Source organism: Monodelphis domestica, chromosome 2, assembly GCF_027887165.1.
Source record: "Monodelphis domestica isolate mMonDom1 chromosome 2, mMonDom1.pri, whole genome shotgun sequence".
NCBI classification, from domain to species: domain Eukaryota; kingdom Metazoa; phylum Chordata; class Mammalia; order Didelphimorphia; family Didelphidae; genus Monodelphis; species Monodelphis domestica.
Window position 1 is genome coordinate 319,086,672 of NC_077228.1, and position 21,574 is coordinate 319,108,245.

A 21,574-nucleotide genomic window follows, 5' to 3' on the forward strand; every position below is an offset into this window, starting at 1 on the left:
TTATTGCTGGCTGTAAAAGGGTTCAGTTCTCAGGCATCTTAACTTACCTTTCTAAAGGTGTAAGGGATTTGGCATCCCTTTGCCCTCACTGTAAGCAGCATAATATTTTATTTACAAACAAATTTTATAAGTCTTAGTTCCAATGGAAAAATCAGATACATTTAAGCCATCTCTTTTATTTATGCTTATGTCAAACTGTATAAGTTCCCTTGTCCTTCCTTGGCCAAATTCCAACCCTGGCTTACTCTTAGCATTGGCCTTCTCTGCACATGCTTCTGAATAGAACTGCCAAAACATATCTAGAGGAAGTATCACAACCATACTGAGTAGGTTTCTTACATATTTATTTTATCTATTCTCAACTGGACCCTTTCTACTACACAACAGAACTTTTATTCTTCCCAGATTGATTCTTTATGACATTCCTAATGGAATCCTGCCTTCTCTTCTCTCACTAAATGTCTGATTCTATTTCCTTTACTTCCCTCTCCCCAAATGATTTTACTTCTACCTTTTAGGTATAAATAGAGACTGTTTTAAACTACTATTTCTGCTTGGTTTAGACTTCAAAATCCTTTGACATAATCCTCACACTCTATCTTGGGACCTGTACTATGTCTATATCCTGCCTCCCAAACTTGGGTTCCCACTTCCAAACCCTCCAAAGCTCTGACCTAAGCATTCTTATTTTCGCTTTCTATATCTTTTCTCATACTGATCCCATTCCTTCTCATAAGTGTAATTATAACCTCTAAATGAATAATTATAATTTTTAATGATTCTTACTTCTAGATATTTAGCCCAGATCTTCTCCCTAAGCTTCCATGCCAACTATCTTATCAATACTTCCAACTGGATGCCTAATAAGCAAATTCAACATATGAAAAATGGAAAACATTTTCTCTCCTCCTAAACGTATCCCTCCTCTAAATTTCTCCTTTTTCTATCAATGGCATCATCATACTGGAATCACCCAGCCTTGAAACAACTGAATTATCTTTGACTTTTTCTTCTCCCTCAGCTACCATATCCATTTAGTTGCAAAACATTGTCAGATTGACCCCTCTGAACATTTATCACATTTCTCCCCATCTGTTTGCTCATATGACCTAACTATCCTTATTCAGAAGCACATTACTGCTATTCAGAATTATTGGCAATATTCTCCTTTAAGCCAATTTCCTAGTTTCCCTGCACCCTGCTTTCTTCTCTTACTAATCTGTTCTGCCCAAATAATCTGCCAAAAGCTGAAATCTACCCATGTCATACTTCTGGTTAGGAAGGAACCTTAGGGACCCTTTATTGTGTCTAGGATGAAGTGCAAACTCTTCTGCTTGATATTTAAAGCCCTACACCCAGCTTACTTTTCCAGACATATTTCATATTATTTTCTTTCTTATGCTTTTATGTTCCAGCCCAATCAGTCTATTGACCTATTTCAAACCTAATATTTCATCTCCTACCTCCACACTTTTGCAGAAACTGTCCCTTATAACTACAATGTACTCCGTCTTTACCTCTAATTCTTAAAATTTCTTGCTTCCTTCAAAATTCAGCTCATATGCTACATTTTACAAGTCAAGTCAACTAGCATTTATCAAGCTCCCACTATATACCGAATTTTGTGCTAAATATTGAAGATTCTGAGGCAAAACAAAACATAATCCCTGCTCCCAAGGAGATGAGATCACAGTCTAATCAAGGATATAACACATAAACAGTTATGTACAATGAGTATATACAGGATAAATAGCAGATAATCCCAGGTTGAAAACACTGAGATTAAGGAGATTTGGAAAAGATTTCCTTCCTAAAGACTAACTTTAACTGAGAACTGAAAGAAGAAAGGGAATCCAGCAAGTAGAGGTAAGGAGGGAGAAAGTTCTAATCATGGGGGACAGCCAGTGAAAATGCATAAAATGAAAAAAAGAAAGAAAATGCATGAAATCAAGTAATAGTGTCTTGTTTGAGGAACTGGAAGACAGTTATGATTCTTTGTATTACAGTGTAAATGAATCACAGATATGTAGAAAAGAGTAAGATGCAGGAAAAATTAAAAAGGAGGAAGTAGTCAGGCTATGGAGAGTTAACAGATATATACATATTATATATATATATAAACAATTATATTTATTTAATATACAGAATCTTACATTTAATCAGAGAGATAATGGGAAGGTGTTAGAATGTATTGAATAAAGAATTGACATAGTCAGACCAGTAATAGGGAAGTTAGAAAAAGGGATGGATTGGAAGAAAAAGATAATGGTTATATTGAGTTTAAGATAATGATGAAGCATCCCTTCTGAGATGTCCAATGGGTACTTGAAGATACAAGACTAAAAAGACTGAGGTTATATTTTTATTTATATTTGAGAATCATCTTTCTACAAATGATTCTTAAAGCCATGGGTACTTATGAGATCACAAAGTGAAATAATAAAAAGAGAAAAGAGAAAAGGGAGCAGGAAAGAACCTTTGGGAGCCCTTCCGCAAAATCACAGAAGGCCTCATTGGTTAGTGAACCTCAAGAAGGTTGAAGATCCTGCAAAGAAAAGTGATTATATAGGCAAGAGTAGAACTAGGAGGAAACAGGGTTAGAAAAACCTGGAGAGAAGAAATTAGCAAAAAGATCAACATGTATTGGACTGGAGAAAATTCAAGAAGGATGAATATTGAGAAAAAAATATTGGATTTGGCAATTAAGAGATGACTGATAATTTTGGAGAGAGCAATTTCAATTGAACATGATGTTGGATAGTGGAAATCTTTCCTGATTACCTTAGTTCATAGTGAATTCTTTTTTTTCAAATTATTATACCTTTGTCTGTTTATGTGTTATATCCCATAGTAAATTGTAATCACACAGACAGGACTGTTTTATTATTTTTTTTCTTTTTACCCACTTTGCAATATACATTGTAGGTAATTAATAAATTCTAGTTGGGTTTTATTGTATTAAATTCAGCAAACTGATAGTTACCAGAGATGTCAAAGAACTATTTTTCAGAGCTCCACTAATCCCAATTCAGAAATGGTATATTCAACTATTTCTGCAATAAACCTTTTTCTTAATAGTTTGGCAAACACAATTAAGCTCTGGCAACTGAAGAAAGAGAAAATAAATCAATAAACAATGAAGTATACTGCCTGATGCTACTAAAATCTGTAGCCAGCTCTCAATTATCTATACTAATGGAGACAAATGTCATTGAGATACAAACATAATCTGTTTGTAGTGGAAACTTGTTTCTCAACCTTTTGTGATAGCTCCTCTTATGAATTTTGCATTGCTTCTTTTTGCCTGCAGATATTCCAGGGGAGATACTAATGAGTAGTGGTAATGGACTCAAGGAAGGAGGTCAGAAAGAAAACCCCTAAATATATTCATGGTCTAAAGTTGGTCAGCTTTAATGATTAGAGAGAAGTGTAGGCAATATCTACTCTCCCAGTAACTTTGCTCCATTTTATACCCATATATCCAATTTTTAGTCTTGGCCTAAAGAATTTGTACTTTTCTTGCTATTTATGAGAGAGTTTAGGAAAAAGAATACAGATCAATAAGGAAAATTTATTCTTTTTCCTGTCTATAATACACTCCACTGGCTACCACTCCCCTCTGTGTGTTATCTTCTGCTATTAGAAGTAAATACTATGAGGTCAAGGATGATCTTATTTGCTGGTATTTGCATCCCCAGTGCTTAGACAATGTCTGACCCACAGTAAGCACTTAATAGAGGCTTTTTCATTTATTAATGGAAGGTAGCTTCCTTCCTTGGAAGGACAATACATAACATACATCAGCTTATATATGTACCTTCAATGAGGATGTATCTAAACCCTTATTCTTTCCTTACTAGTTTTCATATAAAATGACAAATTGTGCAATTGTCAGTCCTGAACCTACCTTCATAGATGCCTTATCAACTGAAACTAAAGAATTGAGGGTTTTCCAAAATTATAAATGGTGATTTCTATTAATAGTAATAACTGATAGCCTGACTACAGAATTTCACTGGTTTTGAATCACAAAATTAGGCATTTCTGTGGAGATTAAACAATGACTCTTTTACTGTATTCCCTAAGCATATTCCTTTGCAAAGAAACTAGTCAATGCTATTAGATTATTTTTTTAAATTATAACTCCATAGTTTTCTCTTGTTTGCCTCCCCAGTCCCCACACATACCCACTTAAAAGGCAATAGGATAATAGATTTATTCCTGGAAGGAAATGGAGAAGTCATTAAGTCCAAACCCCTAATTTTAGTGCTGAGGAGATGGGGCTCAGAAAAGTTGCATGACTTGCCCAGGGATCAAAGAGCTAATAAGTATTTGAGGCAGGATTTGAACCCTGACTCTAGTCTAGCAGTCTATTTACTATATGGGGCAATAATTTTTAGATGCTAATATGAATAGTTTTTATTTCTCCTTAGAAATAATGAGAGGCCTACAAAGGGCAGAGAGTTGTGAGACAGAAATCCAGATTGGCACAGGAGGTGGTAAAAACACATTATCTGAAGATTACTCTGAAGGGAAGTGAATAGCCACATTCTCCATTTAGTTCTTAGGAAGCAGGTGGCCTTGTTTCTAGTATTAACAATGCCCAGTGCTTGCAAAATCTTTCTTCTAAAGCCTGCTTCCTTGTATTATTTTATATTCTCTCAACATGCTATGAGGTATTTTTTGACTTGAGAGGTATCCAGAGACAGGTAGAATTATCCCCAAAGCTTTCAAAGAAGGGTTGGAGTCTAAAGATAGAACTTCTTTTGGCAAGAAGGTACATGTATATATCAAGCTATGTCTAGGGAAGGAGTTAACTAGATATTTTGAAGTAACAAAAAAAAAATAAATTTTAAATTAAAAAAGAGAACTTCTCCTACCTTCATTTCCAGGTGAAAAGATAGTCTTATTGTAAATGGGTTAGTGGAATAATCATTTATTAAGCACCTACTATTTGCGAAGCACTGCTTACAAAAATGCCATTTTATGCAAGTATTTTCAACTTCTTCTATAGGGGGTCCTTTTCTACTTTAATGTTCTGCTCAAAAAGCATTTCTTTTCTAAGAGAGCACAAAGAGTGTATGGCAGAAGGCAAAAGCCCCCACTGGAACATAACCTCACCATAATGAAGCAACATCACTCTATTCTCCAGCAACCTGACCCCCAGGGCTAGAAATTACACAGGGCAAGGGCACTGAAGACATTCAAAAGAAATTGTGGTTTCCAAGAAGTAGCCTATGGCAATTTTTCAAATCCAGGTTATTCCTACATAAAATCAATAGTGATCATTTATATGCTAGCCTTTCTTGCAGGGAATAGCTATGAGTCTTATGATATATGAAAGATCCATTCGGAAAATAATTTCTTTTTTCCTGTTGCTTCTATCTTGCCTCCTGCTTAAGCGAGCAGAGCATCAGGTAGTTAGTTGAAGGCAGCCCACTTTGAGAAGGTATTTTGATGTTAAGCTATTTGAAAGATACACATTTCCTATCATTAAAGTATGAAAGAGGCAAAGGAGCTAGTTCTGAACTTTGGCCCCTTGGCTACAGAGAAAGGTTGAATTGCTAAAGCTGAAAAAAGAGAAGTGCTGATTGTTGGGGTACCTAAATGGGAATGTTTTCAAAGGATGGGTTTGAAATTATCCCACTCAACTAGGTGAAGAGGAAAGGAGGCACCTTTGGGCTATGAAAAATTCCTTAGGATTGCACTACAGGCCATGGTAGAAAATGAGAAAAGCTGCAACTACACTTGAATTGGGAGCTTTATAAACATTTGACAACTGTAGATTTTTTTTTGAACTAGGGCAAAAAAAAAAGGGCAAAGTTTTTTGGAGGAGTGCAGGGTGTTGTTTCCCTCGTGTCATTTCTGAGATATAATATTCTTTGCCATGCTACACCTTCATTATGCTGTATTCCCTAAATAGAAGGAAGGAAATAAGAATTTAAGTACCTACTGTGAAACAGGAACAGCGCTAAGAGTTTTACCTATATTATCTAATTTGGTCCTCACAACAACAACAAAAAAGGAGAGATAGGTGCTATTACTATCCCCTTTTTGCAGATAGGGGATCTGAGGCAAAGAGTTGTTAAATGACTTGCCCAGGGTCACACATAATAATGATAATTATTAATAAATAATAAATAAATAAATAATAAAGCTAATAAGTGTCTTTGGATGCATTTGAACTTATCTTCCTGACTCCAACTCCAGCTCTTTATCTATCAGCTCTTGTTTGACTAAGGAAGAGCATGTGATAACATACAAAGAGTACTAAGCTAAGAGACAGAAAATCTGGCTTCAAATCCTGTTTATTATGTGATTTATTAAATTCTCTTATACTGGGCAAGAGTTTTTCCATTCTTTTAAAAATATGTAATAAAAAAGAATAAAAGCAAAAAATAAAAATATCAAATAAAAGTGACTTATAAAGAATACTTTCATCCAATGACCTAAGAAATTAACTCATTTTTTCCCACAAACCCAGGCTAGGCCCTTTCCCTATCTTTGAATATCGAGTTCCTATCATTTTATGTCTTTTTCGGGTTCTACTAACTCTCACCTTTCATAACTCTTTACATCCATGTCTTCTGCTTCTAATTCTCAACTACTGAGCATTCCTAAAAGAAATGATAAAATCATGAGGAAGAATACAATACAAATTTATGCTCTCCCCACTATATAGAGATCCTTCAAAAATAAAATCTCTTCTTGACACCCAACACATTCTACATGCTATTACTTTTCCCTTCTACTAGCCCACGTTACCAGATGATAGAACATTAGAGACACCAGTTTTGATCATGTTATTGTATCTGCTTTCATTTAATGACGTTAAGAGATTTGTAATGGATAAAAGATTCATCTTTGAAACAGAAAGTCTTCAACTCCTGCCTATGGAGCAAAAGGAAGAATATTACTAGATGTAATTCATTTAACTTCAGTTTCCCCCAACTTTAAGTCATACAATACACATTTCTATATTCATCATATTGTGAAAGACTACATAAATCCCTCAAACTTCAGAAAAAAATCATGGAGGAAATAAAGTGAAGAATGATATGTTCCAAACATCATTCAGACTCTGTTAGTTCTTTCTATGGAAGCCTAGAGCCTTTTTTTTTTGTCAAGGGTCCTTTGGAGCTGTCTTACATCTTTGCAAAGTTGATGATAGTTCATCCATTCACAGTTGATCATTGCACATCATTGCTATTACAATGTACTTCCAATTACATTTTAATTTGGTTCAGTCTATACACAGGAGTTTAGTACAGTACCTGCTGACCACAAGATTGATACTCTGATCTTGTTATATATCTAGATCACTGATTGCTATTCTCTATATTCTCCTTATTTTTTGAGTCACCATCCACCATCATTTATACAATAACATATTCCTCTCTTCTCATTTATATGGAAAAAAAAACATTTCCGATTTTAAAACAATTCTCTTGGATCCCCATTCAATTATTATCTCCATAATCTTACTCTAAATGAGATTTTATAAAATATGTCCCTTTTTGGAATGGTTGCTTATCTTCTTTCCAATAGCCATTGTATTTGATTCTAGTCTGGAAATCAGCTGTTAAAAATGTTTTCTAAATTCCAATTTTGCCTGGATATGACATCAGAGGACTAATTAGGCCTTGTGACATCATCATTGCTCTTTATTTTTTGGTTACATTAGACAGTCCTATATAAAGCCCAAAACAACTAAATACCATTATTTTAGTTCAGCTTTTTAATTGATTCCAGAATTGTACTTATGCTGACTCTAAAGTTTTAAAATAATTCATTCTTCAGAGGCCCACCTCTGAAACAGTAGAATCATGTTCTCCTAATCTAGTTTTTAGTCTTGAATAATTCAAACACATAAGATTTTATCATAATTCCCATAGAATTCTATTAGGATAAGAGCCAAGTAGGAGCTATATTATTTTAAGACAATTAGAAAGGTTTTTTTTTTTCTCCCAGCTTATGTCATTATGTGGTTGTGCCTGATATAAATTTGAAAATCTTGGAAGTTTTTCACTTATCCAAGCTTTCTTTTTTCTTAATAACAATGACAATAGCTAGCATTGTTAAACATTTTGAAGCTTGCAAAATACAAAAATTACCTCATTTTAACCTCACCACAACCCTGAAAGGGAGATGCCATTGTTATCCCCATTTGAAAGGTAAATAAACTGAGGCAGACAGAGGTTAGGAGGCTTGCCCAGGGGCACTCAACTACTAAGTGGCCAAGGCTGGATTTGAATTCAGATCTTCCTGCTTCCAAGTCTAACACCCCATTTATATCCTTTTATCTACAATTTGGCCTCCTATATAGAAGGAGGGAAGGAGCAAGAGAGGAAGAAAGAGAAGGAGGAAAATAGGAAGGAAGGAAGGAAGGAAGGAAGGAAGGAAGGAAGGAAGGAAGGAAGGAAGGAAGGAAGGAAGGAAGGAAGGAAGGAAGGAAGGAAGGAAGGAAGGAAGGAAGGGAGAGAGGGAGGGAGGAAGGGAGGGAGGGAGGAAGGAAGGGAAGGAGGGAGGGAGGGAGGGAGGGAGGGAGGGAGGGAGGGAAAAAAAGAAGAAAGAGAGGGAGGGAAAAAAGGAAGAAAGTGAGGGAGGAAGGAAAATGAAGAACTTTAGGCTTATGGAATTTTTATGTGTTGTCAAGAAATGACTATAAAGGGGGTAGCTTGGTGGCTCAGTCAATAGACAGCCAGGTCTAGAGATGGAAGATTCCAGGTTCAAATCTAGCCGCAGATACTTCCCAAGTGGGGAAGTCACTTAACCCCCATTTCTTAGTCCTTATTGCTCTTCTGCCTTGGAACCAATACAAAGTATTAATTCCAAGATGGATGGTAAAGGTTTAAAAAAAAGAATAAAAATGAAACTTAAATATTCTTGATTCTCCCCAAATTTAGCAACTCTAAGGCATCTTTCACATTTCACTAAAGCTTTTATTTTGTTATGCTTGTTTTGTATTTACATGTTTGTTGTATTGATGTTTTCTGCAGCTTCTTGGGAGTAGAGATTGTGACTTCTTTACCACATATAACTCCACCTAGTACAAAGTTCTATACATACCTTGAACACTCAATAAATGTCAGGGATTGAATTCCTGACTGACAAAAAAATCCATGAACAAATAAGGAAAAGAAAAGTCTCTCTAGACTGAACTGTTCTTTACAAAGAAATACCTCCTAAAGAGGATTCATAGTCAATGCATAAAGCTTTAGTGAAGAATTTGCTAAAAAGTGATTTTCCTGTGCCTAATGTAATTGGACAAGATTTTTCCCCTTCTGATAAGTAGCACAGAATAACAGAAAGAGTACAGCTGAATTAAAAGTCAGGAAATCTGGCTTCTTGTCTCATCTCTGTCACTAATTATTAGTAGTAATGCTAATTATACTTTTATGTAATGTTAAAGCTTTCAGAGTTCTTTCCTTATAACTCTGCGAGGTTGGTAGAACAAGTACTTTACCCTTATTTTACAGATGAGGAAACAGGCACAGAAGTTGAACTGTTTCAATTCCAATCTTTCTGCTAATAAGCATCCCTTTCTAGGTCTAATGCTCTTTTTCACTTAGACCTTGCCAGGTTTTTTCAGCTCTTTGGGTCTTCATTCCTTCAACTATAAAATAAAAGTGGTCAAAGTAGGTGAACTATTTGTTCCCTTCTGATTCTAAGAAGCTATGATCCTATTGCTCTCATAGTTTTGTTCTCTGATTCAGAATTTCCTGTCAAATTTTCATAATAGCTTATTGCCTAGTCAACTCAGCCAGTCATTCCTAATTTGAAGTAGAGAGAAATTAACCAGTATCCCTAAACCACATCTTTTCTCATTTTTTAGGAAGATACCAAGACAATGGATTCTAGTTAAGAGTCAAGCAAAAGAAATGTCTTCATAAGGATAAAATATCTTAGAGTTTAAAGAAATTGAAATTTGGTATTTTAGATTTTTCAAAGCAAGCTTAAATTATTAATATTTATCTAGTCTGATATTACTATAAGATTTGTTGACTTTTGCTTTATAGAATTAATATATATATATCATTTCTCTTAAAAATTCAACTTTTTAATCTCAATAGACCATAGAAGTATTATTTTTATAGTAAGCTTTTTAAAAAACCCTTACCTTCCATCTTAAAATCAAGACTATGTATTGGTTTGAAGGCAAAAGAATGTTAAGAGCTAAGCAAAGCAGATTAAATGACTTGCCCAGAGTCACACAGCTAGGAAGTATCTGAGATCAGATTTGTACCCAGGATCTCCTGTATCCAGGTTTGGCCCTCTAGAGAAAAGAAAGTAGTACAGTGATCTCCATTTCATGTGAGAAAACTTAAGTATGAAGGAGGCAAAAGTAACTTCCACTTGGTACTACTCATATTGATAAATACTATAAGAACATGAAACCAAGAAACACAACTTTCTGAATAGGTAAAGTGAACAAAATAGGTCATAACCATGCAAAGATGATCTCATTACTGATTTGCACAGGAGCTTTGGCTTCTTTTCTTTTTTTAATTACTTTTTTATTTTTATTTTTAAGACCTTGCTTTCTGTCTTAATAACAACTCTAAAGCAGAAGAGCAAGGGCTAGGCAAATAGGTTAAATGACTTTCCCAGAATCATACAACAAAAAGTCTGATTTGAACCCAGATCCTCTAGTCTCCAGGTCCAGCTCTTTATCCACTGTACTACCTGATCAAACCCATTTCTAACCCATGCCTGCTCTCTCCAACTGATCCTGCTGATTTCCACTTCCTAGAGGCTCACTCCTGACTTACACCTGAGCCTGACTTAGAGCAATTCTTTTATACTTATTACATAGAGGCTCAGGAAAAGCATCCTTTTCTCCACAATTAAAGAATTAATTTACTAATAAAAAAAAGTTCAAGAACTAAGAAGAGGCAAAACATTATCAAAAATGTATGCTAGGAAAATTACCTGGTTATGCTAGAGAAACGTTTGTATTGTGTTCCATCTATATAAAATCTGTCTATTAGTTGAAAGTTACCCATCTCTTTCTGCAATAGAAGCATCCTGGGCATACTAGATAGAATATTGATTCAGCTTGGAGTCAATAAGCATTTAAAAAGTATAATTGTTTTATAAATGCTTATTATGTGCTAAGTTCTATGTGACAATTTAAAAATCTATGAGTAAGAAAAATCAATTTATTAATTAGCTTGCAATATCCAATGAATTAATTGGTCCACGATCTCTCTCAGTGATCAAAGATACTTCATTCAATCTTGAGTCATAAAATACAATTTTGGAAGTTCATCCTTCAGTCCTCCTCTAGATAGCTCAGGACATTTCTACTTGGTGAATACCAAAGAGGAAGTAGGCAAAGATTTTCTGGTCTCTCCCTGATCTCCCTCGTGATGTTGGGGAAAGACATGTGATCATAAGATTCTAATATTCTTGCTGAACTAGATAGAGAAATTAGGTTAGGCCTGGCCAAGGTCAACTTTCATCTATTCATCCCAATGGGGAAAAGACAAGAACATTGCCACCCTGGCCCCAAACATACTTGCTGAAACTAGTTTTTGTTTGCAAAACAGGATGGAGTTTATAATCCCAATCTTGATTATCCCAGTTTTAGAAGCTGATCTAGAGCAGGGGACATGATGGCATTCTTAGGACTGTAAGGAAAAAGGAATGGGGGAGTCTTGAAAAATGTGATACAATACCCTATTAGAAATAGTCAGAGCATTATTTATAAAGAATAAATTTCTCAATTGGAATTAAGCTCTGGAAATAGGAAGATGGGTTCAAACCTTGCCTCTGACACTATCTATGTGACTGCACAAGTTTCACATTCTGGATTGGCTTTAATTTTAAAGGAATTCAGAATTCCTGAGCTCAAACAATTCACCATCTTCAGTGACCCTTAGGAGCAGAGGTTTCAGGCCACTATGCCTAGCCTCAGCTTCCTTATTTTACAGATGTTTAAAGGAATTGCCCAAGTCTAATAGTAGCAGAATTGAGATTTGGAGCTAAGTCCCTCTAATATCAAATCCTGGCTATTTTCCCCTTGCTCTATGCTAAGACTTACCTCTTCTAGTTCCTATAAAGATCATAGGAGTTGTGTATAAAGCACTCTGTAAAATCTATAATGTCAGCTATTGTTGGTATTTAAAGGAAACTGGGGATAAGAATGTGTAGCAAAATAGAATAAGAGTTATATCTCTCCACCTAAGCCCCACATTACCTTCTACCTGAATTTACATCCAGTTCTTCTCTCCCCTTTTGATAAAGTAGAAGAAAATAAAAAGAACCAGTCCTAAAGGAAGTGCAAGACCAAATGCATAGGGATCTGGGGGAGTGGCTAGAGAAGAAAAGAAGGAATCCATTATCTCAGGCCCTTTTCTGGGGTGGCAAAATTCAATTATCCTTTCATTAGCAGGCATCCGTGATGGGTCATAGTGTGGCCATTCAGAATGAAAACATGACTATGCCACTGACTGATTCACTTTGAGCAGTGTTCCTAGGGCTTTTGTGAGCTGCTCAAATCAGTTCAGATGACTAAAGACAATGGTTAGAGAAACAGATTAATATTGCTACTCCTATTTGAAATGTGCTTTGAGTCATTAAAACAATAACGATTAATAATTGTAATTTATAAGCAGAATAAATAAAACTTCCCTCAAGTAGGAGCTAATTCTGCTGAGTTTTGCTAAGTTTTCAAAGCTTGCTTGTCCCAACATTTATCTCCTAATGGTATTATTTCTTTTTCTATCTTGGCTTGCTATAAATTAGTGGAAATTCTGATTCAGAGGACCCTTTAAAGCCACTTAAAGGACCACTGTGCCAGCACTCAGGAAATGTGTTAACATTGATCTCAATACCAAGTTTCCACTAACTTATAGCAAACCAAGATAGAAAAAGGAATAATATCCTGAGATAGGTAAATAAAAATTGGTGACAGAGCAATAATTTCATAGAGAAATCCTACTTAAGGAATTTCCACAACCAATGCAACCCATTCCTGACTTAATAAATTTTAAAAATAGAAAATTGCTTGGTCAAGGTAAAAGACTTGTCCAGAATCACATCGGTAGTAAGTGTCAGAGGTGAGATTTGAACTCATGTCTTCGTGCCTGTTGTGGTGACTTCTAGTGCTTAGCACAGTGCCTGACACATAGTAAAAGGACCAGTTAAATTATTAAATGCTTGTTGGCTGACTAATTCACTAAACAATAAACATTCTACCTGCTATTCCCAGGATATTTCTCCTTAAAGAAAGTACCTTTTAACAAATGAACACATTTTATATATCTGAACATAAGAGAAAGATTTTCCAAGCATAACCATATGATATAACATTTTGCTATTTCTAAATATCTGAACTTATTATTTTCTGTTAGTACTTAATTATTTTAATTTTGAAGATAAGCATGATTTTCCTGAATCTTCGTGGAATATGTATAAGTGCATCTGTTGTACATTATATACAAACATTCTTATTCCCAAAAGTCTACTGTTTTAAAAAATCAGACTTTCTTCTTATTGATGATAATCTATCCAAGTTCCCTTTACTCCAGACATATTTTCAGCAAGATACATATTTTAACATATATAAAACATAATTTTAACATTATTGGTATCTAGCATTTCTGGAAAGTGGTTTCTTGAGAATAATTATGAATTTATTTTTAAGTCTTCAAGCTTTTATATCACAACCATTTCTCCATCTACTTACTCCTTTTCTAGCATCCTCCCCATGGCAAAAAAAAACAAACAAAAAAGATAAAGCAAAAATACAGCTGAGCAGAACTGACCAAATACAGCAGTGTATGCCTTCTGCCACATTCAGCATTCAAAGCCATCTGACCTGTGGATTTATTAGTGTTTTTTGAATTTCTTCTGAGTTCATTGGTTGTTTCTATTTACATCATTGTGATAAATCAATTGGCCTGTATCAAGCGACTCATCAGGACTAATGCTAAGTACTGAGATACATAAAGACAGAAACAATACACTTCCTTCTCCCTAGTGGCTTACATTTGACCTAGTCATTGTATTTATTGTTGCTCTGGTTCTAGTTTCTTTACTCTACATCAATTAATGAAAGTCTTTTATGCTTTTCTGAAATCCTTTTTAATTATCACTATATTTTTCAGAGGAACAAAATTTCATTACATTCATATATTACTTTATTCAGCTATTCTTCTGTCAGTGGACATTTTCCACCTTTTTGGTATCACCCCATAAAAAATGTCATTATGAATAATGTAATTTCTCTCTCACCTCTGTGGGATATATGCCTAGAATAGAAATCTTTGGACAGTTTAGTCAGTTTTTAGGATAGTTCCAAAGTGTTTTCCAGAATAGTTTGGACCAGTTCACTGCTCAGTCATTAATGTACTTGTGCATCTGCCTTCCCTTCACATGGTCCATCACTGACTCTCCCCTTACTTACCATCCTTACTTATTTGATGATTTATTTTATTTTGCATTTTCCTTATTAGTTATGTGAAACATTTTCCCACATGGTTTCTTTTCATTTTCATTTCTTCCTTTGAAAATTACTTGATCATATTCTTTCCTGTCAGGATCATGTCTTTATTTTAAAAGAAAAAATTAAAACAGCAATTTGTCCTTGTGGTAAGTGAAGGCAGTTATTAAAATTAGTGAATACTGTTAAATTTTTCCCTGCTGCATTTGCTTCTGGTAAAGCTTTTCTTATAAGCTTTTCTATTTACTACAGTTAGCTTTTTGAAAGAAGGTCCAGATGTTCAGAATAGAATTTTTCTGTACCTTTGCAAGGAAAGGGACAGGAATGATAATCAAATGATATTTATGTGTTATGCCTTCTTAACATGTGAGCACTATCTCCTAGGCACACAGAAGAGTTTTCACTACATATGTATTCTCAGGGCTTATTTGTTCATGTTTTGGCTTTCTAAGGAATCTTTCTGCCCCTTTGCCTAAAGAATTTAGATTATCGTAATTTTTCCCATCAGAAAAGGCAAGGGGAAAAAATCTTTATCAAATTAGCCAAAGTGGGTTAGAACTCTTAACTTCAGCATGGTGTAATGGGGAAAATATTGGCCTGGGGTCTGATGTTGACATTGCAGCCCAGGAATAGTTCTGTGACTTTAGGCCATTAGAAGCAAGACATCCATTAACAAATGAGAAAACTTGAGAGATGTGTGACAGGATATAAGCTTTGCCTGGGGCTCAGTTTCTTTGTCTGTAAAATAATAGTATACTGGATAATCTTTATGGTCTGTGCTGCTTCTAACATTCTATGGTTCCCTAACAAATTAGGCAGGCAAATGCAGAGACTAAGAATTTGGGTCTCAGAAGTAGGAAAGGTTTATTTTGCAGCTGTCCACAAATGACATTGCAGTTGATGTACCATTAAGGACAGCTGCTAGAAGGACAATTATAATCCAGAAACAATGATTCTTGACTTATAAGCATGCAATGAGACATTAGCTGTTAATGACCTGAAAAAAAAAACCCAAAACCTGAAGTTCTTACTAAGTAAGTAATATCAAGGTTTCAGTTTAATGATATAGAATGTTAGCCCTTGCAGCCATGCTGCACACTAATTCTATCTGCTGCATGCAAATTCAAAGCAGCTTACTTCTTTCCCACTGCTATGCCATGTCCAGGTAACCCCCAGGAGAGAATGAAGTACATTGAGCTCATGTATAGAAACCATGCAGCCAAAATACAAATTTAGCAGTATTAATTGCTTTTACACGATAAATTGATGCTACTTCAAAAAGAAAAAAAAATTGTCATTCATGTCTAGGGTGATATCTTTTTAATTTATCAGCATCTCTGTCCCATGAGTAGAAATATAATCCAGTGTGTATAGCTGTGACATTTTCTGTCTTTTGGTTTGCCAGAAAATGCTATTGTGTATTTGACCAAACTTTAATAGGCTCTATCTAACATTGCCACTGACTGAAATAATGGTGCATTACTTTTATTAGGAATTATTTTATGAGATGCCATGGGTCAAGAATGCTTAGTTCTAGTAAAATTGGACTCAGTTTTTTCAGAGACAATTATTGTCAAATGGTAACTGATATAATTAGGAATCTTTGTGTTCATTATATGCATTTTTCAAAAATACCATGTGAAAACTGGGCTCTATGTGTGACAAAGTTTTTTTTTCTCTGCACAGGGGAAATTAAGTCATGTAAAAAGAAAAGAGATTAATAAAAAGTATTTTTGGTAAGAAAAAAATAGTCAATTTCTAGATGAACAAAAGCAGGGACAGTTCTGCCCTGGAAGGCAGGGATTAGGGAAATAAAAAAGTACAAATCACTTACTTTCCAGATACTGAGGAACTGGGATTAGATATGACACTGTTATTTAGGCCAAAATTCTACAACCTTTTGAACTAGACTAAACTCACAAATGGCCAAAGCTATGTCCCAAACTGGTATAAGAAAATATACACCTGGAAAAAACCTTTTATGTAGAATATGCATTTTAAGCCCAGTGTCGATACCTTTTGGTGCCAAATAAGTTATTTGAATTGCTAATTTACTTAAGGCAAAGCATGGCATTTAAGACAAGGCAATCCTTTATCTGTAGTCTTAGTTCAGTTCCAGGCATAGTGTCTAGGATCCCATATATACCCTGGAGCAATATGGTATTTATAACCTAAAGCCATATTCCTACAATCATGAATTTGAGAATTAGATGGAATTTGTGTCCATTTAGTTCAACCTGTATATGAAAAGAATCCTTAGTATGATTTCCCTTTCAAATAATTGTCCATTATTCAAAATGGGCACAGGCTGAAGAAAAATGTATATTTATCCAAGAAATGTTATTTATTTGAAATACATTTTAAATTTACACATGCTGTCCCAAGATAACGAACATACCATTGCACCCAGCAAGTATCAAAACTGACCATCATTTTCACCAATTCTAATTCTATTCAAACTACCCAATTATTGACATGCTTGTGAGTTTTCAGCACTATTTATTTCATTTTCCTAGTTACCCAGTTTTTCCCCATAATTTTCCATCCTGATGCCCAAACCAAAAAAAAAAAAAGTTCTACCTCATTCTCTTTTTTGACCGAGATATAGAGTTAATTTTCCTGCAGTGGTGCCATTTATAAGATACTGGGTGTCCACTATATTGTCTTCATTCAATATTTTTCACCAGATGTCAAATAAATCTCTGGAGACTCTGTGTCTCTGAGATTCCCACAAGTGACTTTGTCACCTCCTTGCTTAGAGGGCTCTTCTGGCATATATTAAATATTTGATTAACCTACAGCTGGTTGTTATCCCTTTTATCAACCAGCTACATACTTGAAGTTGTAATGCATTTCCAAGGTGAATGTTTGGAAGGGAAGGGAATTTTGTGTGTTTGTATTTTTACATATACATATGAAAATATGCATATATGAAAATATATATATGTGAAAATGTTCATATATAAATGACTTCTGTTTCCTAGTGTTTAAATACAGAATGAGTCGAATCTATGAGTTCCAGAGAAATAGAAACCCAATTTTTAATGATCACATTAGAGAGATTTCTCACCACAATCAAACATTGCCCCTTACATTTAAAAGTAAATCATGTTCAAGTAACAGTAAAATATTTTAAAATCTGGTATATTCTATGTATCTAGAATCAATTGTTTTTTGCATTTGCCAAAAATGTCTTAGAATAGCAGAAAAAGACATTGAATGTAATAGGAGGGCAATTAAAATAGCTAGGGTGAAAAGGAAATGGGGTCCTATGATGTAGAGAACTGAATGGTTCAGCTCCTCTCTGGTATAGCTTAGGGGAGTGTTTGGAGGGTAGACCAAAGGCAGCAGCAAGATCATCAGGCTGGAAAAAGGTAAATAAGCAAGACTCTTTCTTATTTATTTTTTGATTTGATTTATCTAAATTTGATAATGGTTGGTTTAAGTCTCCCACTAGTATGGTTTTATTGTCTATTTCTTCCTTTGTAGCAGCCCACTCCTAACTAGGGGCAAGGGGAACAGTCAGTCTTGGGCATGCTCAGTAGTGCTCATGGCTAGGAAGGCCTCTGACCCTTGACCCCAGCTTCTCCCAGGTTAGGCGGGAAAACAGGTTTCTTTGTTCTCACCTGGTTAAGAGAAACCACACCTATGCCTTGTCATTAACCAATGAGAATCATCCCTATGTACTGTGTATATTTGCATATCAAAAACTATATCTAGCCCAGCAGGCTCCGCCTTCTCTCTCTCTGCACTCTGCTCTCTGCTCTCTGCTCTCTGCGCTCTGCGCTCCTTCTCTTTCAGGCTACCTGATGGCTGTCCTTGCAGGAGCTTGGCCTCTGGCCAAGCTCCATCTTTAATCTTTCTCTATTCACCTCTCTGACCTGCGTGGTATGGATCTCAGGACTGGAAAAGCCTACAGAATTGGTCCTTTGATCAGAGCTTAGCTGTGGCTCATTGATAATTAATAAAGACTCATCCTGAACACCTCATATCTCTATTAGGACTCCGTCACTTCCCTCGTGGTATCAAAACTTCTATCCTGTCCCTATCTTCCTACCTTGTGGCTTCTCTCACATCAGAGAGACCCACATCCTTCAATTCTCCTAGTTTCTCCATTAGAAATTTGGGTGCTATATTATTTGGTGCATACATATTGATTAATGATATTTCCTCATTGTCTATAGTCCCTTTTAACAAAATATAATTACCTTCCCTATCCCTTTTGATCAGGTCTATTTTTGCATTGGCTTTATCAGATATCATGATTACCACTCCTGCCTTCTTTCTATCAGTTGAGGCCCAGAAGGTCTTACTCCATCCTTTAATTCTGACCTTGTGGGTGTCAACCCGCCTCATGTGTGTTTCTTGAAGACAACATATGGTAGGGTTTTGGATTCTAATCCATTCTGCTATTCGTCTACGTTTTATGGGTGAGTTCATCCCATTCACGTTCAAAGTTATGATTGTCATTTGTGGACTCCCTGGCATTTTGATTGCCTTCCCTAATTCTAACCTTTTCTTCTTCGGCTCTACCTTTTAGTCCAGTGATTTACTTTGAAACAGTCCCCCTTGTCCCCTCCCTTGATGTTTCCCTTTTTAGTCCCTCCCTTTTTGTTCCCTCCCCCTCCCCCCTCTCTTTCCCTCCCTTTTTGTTCTCCCTCTCCCCCTCCCCCCCTTGGTTTTCCCTTCTCCTTACCCTTGTTGGGTAAGATAGAATTCAAGATCCCAATGGATCTGGATGTTTTTCCCTCTCAGAGTTGATTTCCCTGAGATTGAGGTTTAAGTAAACCCCCCCCCCTCTTCCTCTCCTTCTTATAGGAGTTTTCTTCCCCTCCCCTTCCCATGTGAATCTTTGCGTGAGAATGATTATTCTATTTGGTCTTTCTTTACCCCCTATTTATACATTACATTTTCCCCACATATTAGTATACATAGATTGATATAAATGTAGTCCTTATAGAAGAGAGTTTGAGTAAAAGAAGAAGATAACATTTTCCCCTTTCCTTAATATTTACCTTTTCAGGTATTCCTTGCTCTTTGATTTTCAGTATCAAACTTTCCACAGAGCTCTGGTCTTTTCTTTGCAAAAAGCTGGAAGTCTTCTATTTTGTTGAATGCCCATACTTTCCCTTGGAAGTATATAGTCAGTTTTGCTGGGTAGCTGATTCTTGGTTGGAGACCCAGCTCTCTTGCCTTTCTGAAGATCATGTTCCATGCCTTACGATCATTCAGCGTAGAACTTGCAAGGTCTTGTGTGACCCTGATTGGCATTCCTTTATATCTAAATTGTCTTTTTCTGGCTTCCTGTAGGATTTTTTCTTTTGTTTGATAGCTTTGGAATTTGGCAATTACATTCCTGGGAGTTGTCTTTTGGGGGTTTAGTGTAGAAGGTGTTCTGTGAGCTCTGTCAGTGGCTGTATTGCCCCCTTGTTCTAGAATCTCTGGGCAATTTTCTTTGATTATATCTTGTATCACCATGTCCAGTTTGGTGTTTATTTCTGGCTTTTCTGGGAGTCCAATTATTCTTAAATTCTCTCTTCTCCCTCTATTTTCCAGATCTATCACCTTGTCGGTGAGATATTTTATGTTCTCTTCTAATTTCTTGGTGTTTTGGCTTTGCTTTATTAGTTCTTGCTTTAAAGCCTGGTTTTCTTTTACAGTTTGGTCAAACTGGTTTTGTAGATGCGTGAATTTCTTTGGCATTATTTCCCACTTTTCCTCCCAGAGGGCTTCCATCTTTTTGGTCATTTCTGATTCAAATTCTTCATGGGTTTGTGGAGAGTTTCTATTTCCTTTGGAGGATTTTGGAGCATTTTCTTGTATATCTTCTTCTATCTGCTCTGTATTTTGTATTTTGGCTCCATAGAATGTGTCCAAAGTCGCCCCTTTCTTCTTATTTTTCTTGGTATTTTGGGGCTTCTGTGCTTCTGTGGAGTTTGCCATCTCTGAATGTGGAGGATTAGCTTTTCTTATCTCTGTCTGGTGTTCAGAGGCTTTAGTCCTGGGCAGATGTTGGTTCTATGAGCTTTCCCTGGGTTAAACTGAATATGCCTCACTGGAACTGGAATGGAAGGGTCGGACCAGGAGGCCACACTCTCCCCCCGGCTCGCTTTCCGGAAGTTGCCTTCAGAATCGCTGGCCGTGAGGCTGTTTCGTCGGCCTGCGGGGGGATGGGCTGCAGCTTCCCCAAGCTCCGAGGGCAAGGACTTTCACTGAGACTTGGATAGCAGGATCCAGCCTGTGAGGCTGTCTTGCCCGCCCTGAGGGTTGCTGTTGTTTCGACCAGCTCTCTGCAGCGGAAGCCCCAGGCAGTAACTTTCACCAGGACTCGGGTAGAAGGCCCTGAGGGTTGTTGTTCCGAGGACCCTGCTCTCTGAGCCCAGCCGGGCTGCGGCTTCCGGGAGCCTTGGACTCTGCGCTCCTACCCCTGAGGTCCAAGTGATCTCGGGTTCTGGCTTTTGAGTGGGGCCGTACCTTTTGAACCGGGTCCAGGTCCAGGAGGAGGGTTCCCAGGGTCTGTGCTGTTGATCGTTTTGAATTTCGGCACCTTAGGAGCTTATAGTTTGAGATCGGTTGGGAAGGGTTTTCCGGAGATCTGAACTTTAGCTTTCTCTAAGCCGCCATCTTAACCGGAAGTCTAAGCAAGACTCAAAATGGCCAAATTGTTATCCTAAAAGGTTTCAACTGGATGGAACAATGAATCAGGTACAGTGATTTGAAATTTAATAGGAAGAAATGTAAAGTTCTAGATTTATAACTTCAAAAATTAGCTATATCAATAATTAGAAGATAAAAGGATAATATGAGTAGTGTTCATGTGCAAAAGACAGGATTTTTAGTGGACCACAAGCTTGATATATGTCAACTAGGGGAGATGGTTGTCTCCAAAATTAATTCAATCTTTAAAAAACAATAATTAGTTTTAATAATATATTTTGCTTTTAATTAATTAATTTTCTTTTTCACAACATTATCATTTCTCAGTGATACCTTTGTTTTTCTATAGGCTGTAGAATATGCTCTTGTTAAAAAAAGTAGAATTAAGTAAATACAAATGAAATTCCTTTTAAGTAATTGGTATCTGTGCTTATATTTCTATTCCCACTGTCAAGCACAATGAGACAT

The 21,574-nt window shown here is 36.1% G+C and overlaps 1 protein-coding gene and 1 long non-coding RNA gene across 8 annotated transcripts in view; one reads left to right on the plus strand and one right to left on the minus strand.

Moving 5' to 3' along the window:
* The window catches only part of ADGRB3 (adhesion G protein-coupled receptor B3), a 954,807-nt gene that overhangs the window by 842,711 nt on the left and 90,522 nt on the right, over window positions 1–21,574 (plus strand). The gene's annotated exons all lie outside the window — the stretch shown is intronic.
* Window positions 1–21,574, minus strand: part of LOC130457402 (uncharacterized) — a 238,001-nt gene that overhangs the window by 74,654 nt on the left and 141,773 nt on the right. For 3 of the 4 annotated variants that reach the window (XR_008916588.1, XR_008916586.1, XR_008916585.1), the window contains one exon: window positions 6,560–6,617. The exons of the other annotated variant lie outside the window; for it this stretch is intronic. This is a non-coding gene — a long non-coding RNA (uncharacterized LOC130457402). The remainder of the gene's footprint in view (window positions 1–6,559; window positions 6,618–21,574) is intronic. 4 annotated transcript variants of the gene reach the window in all.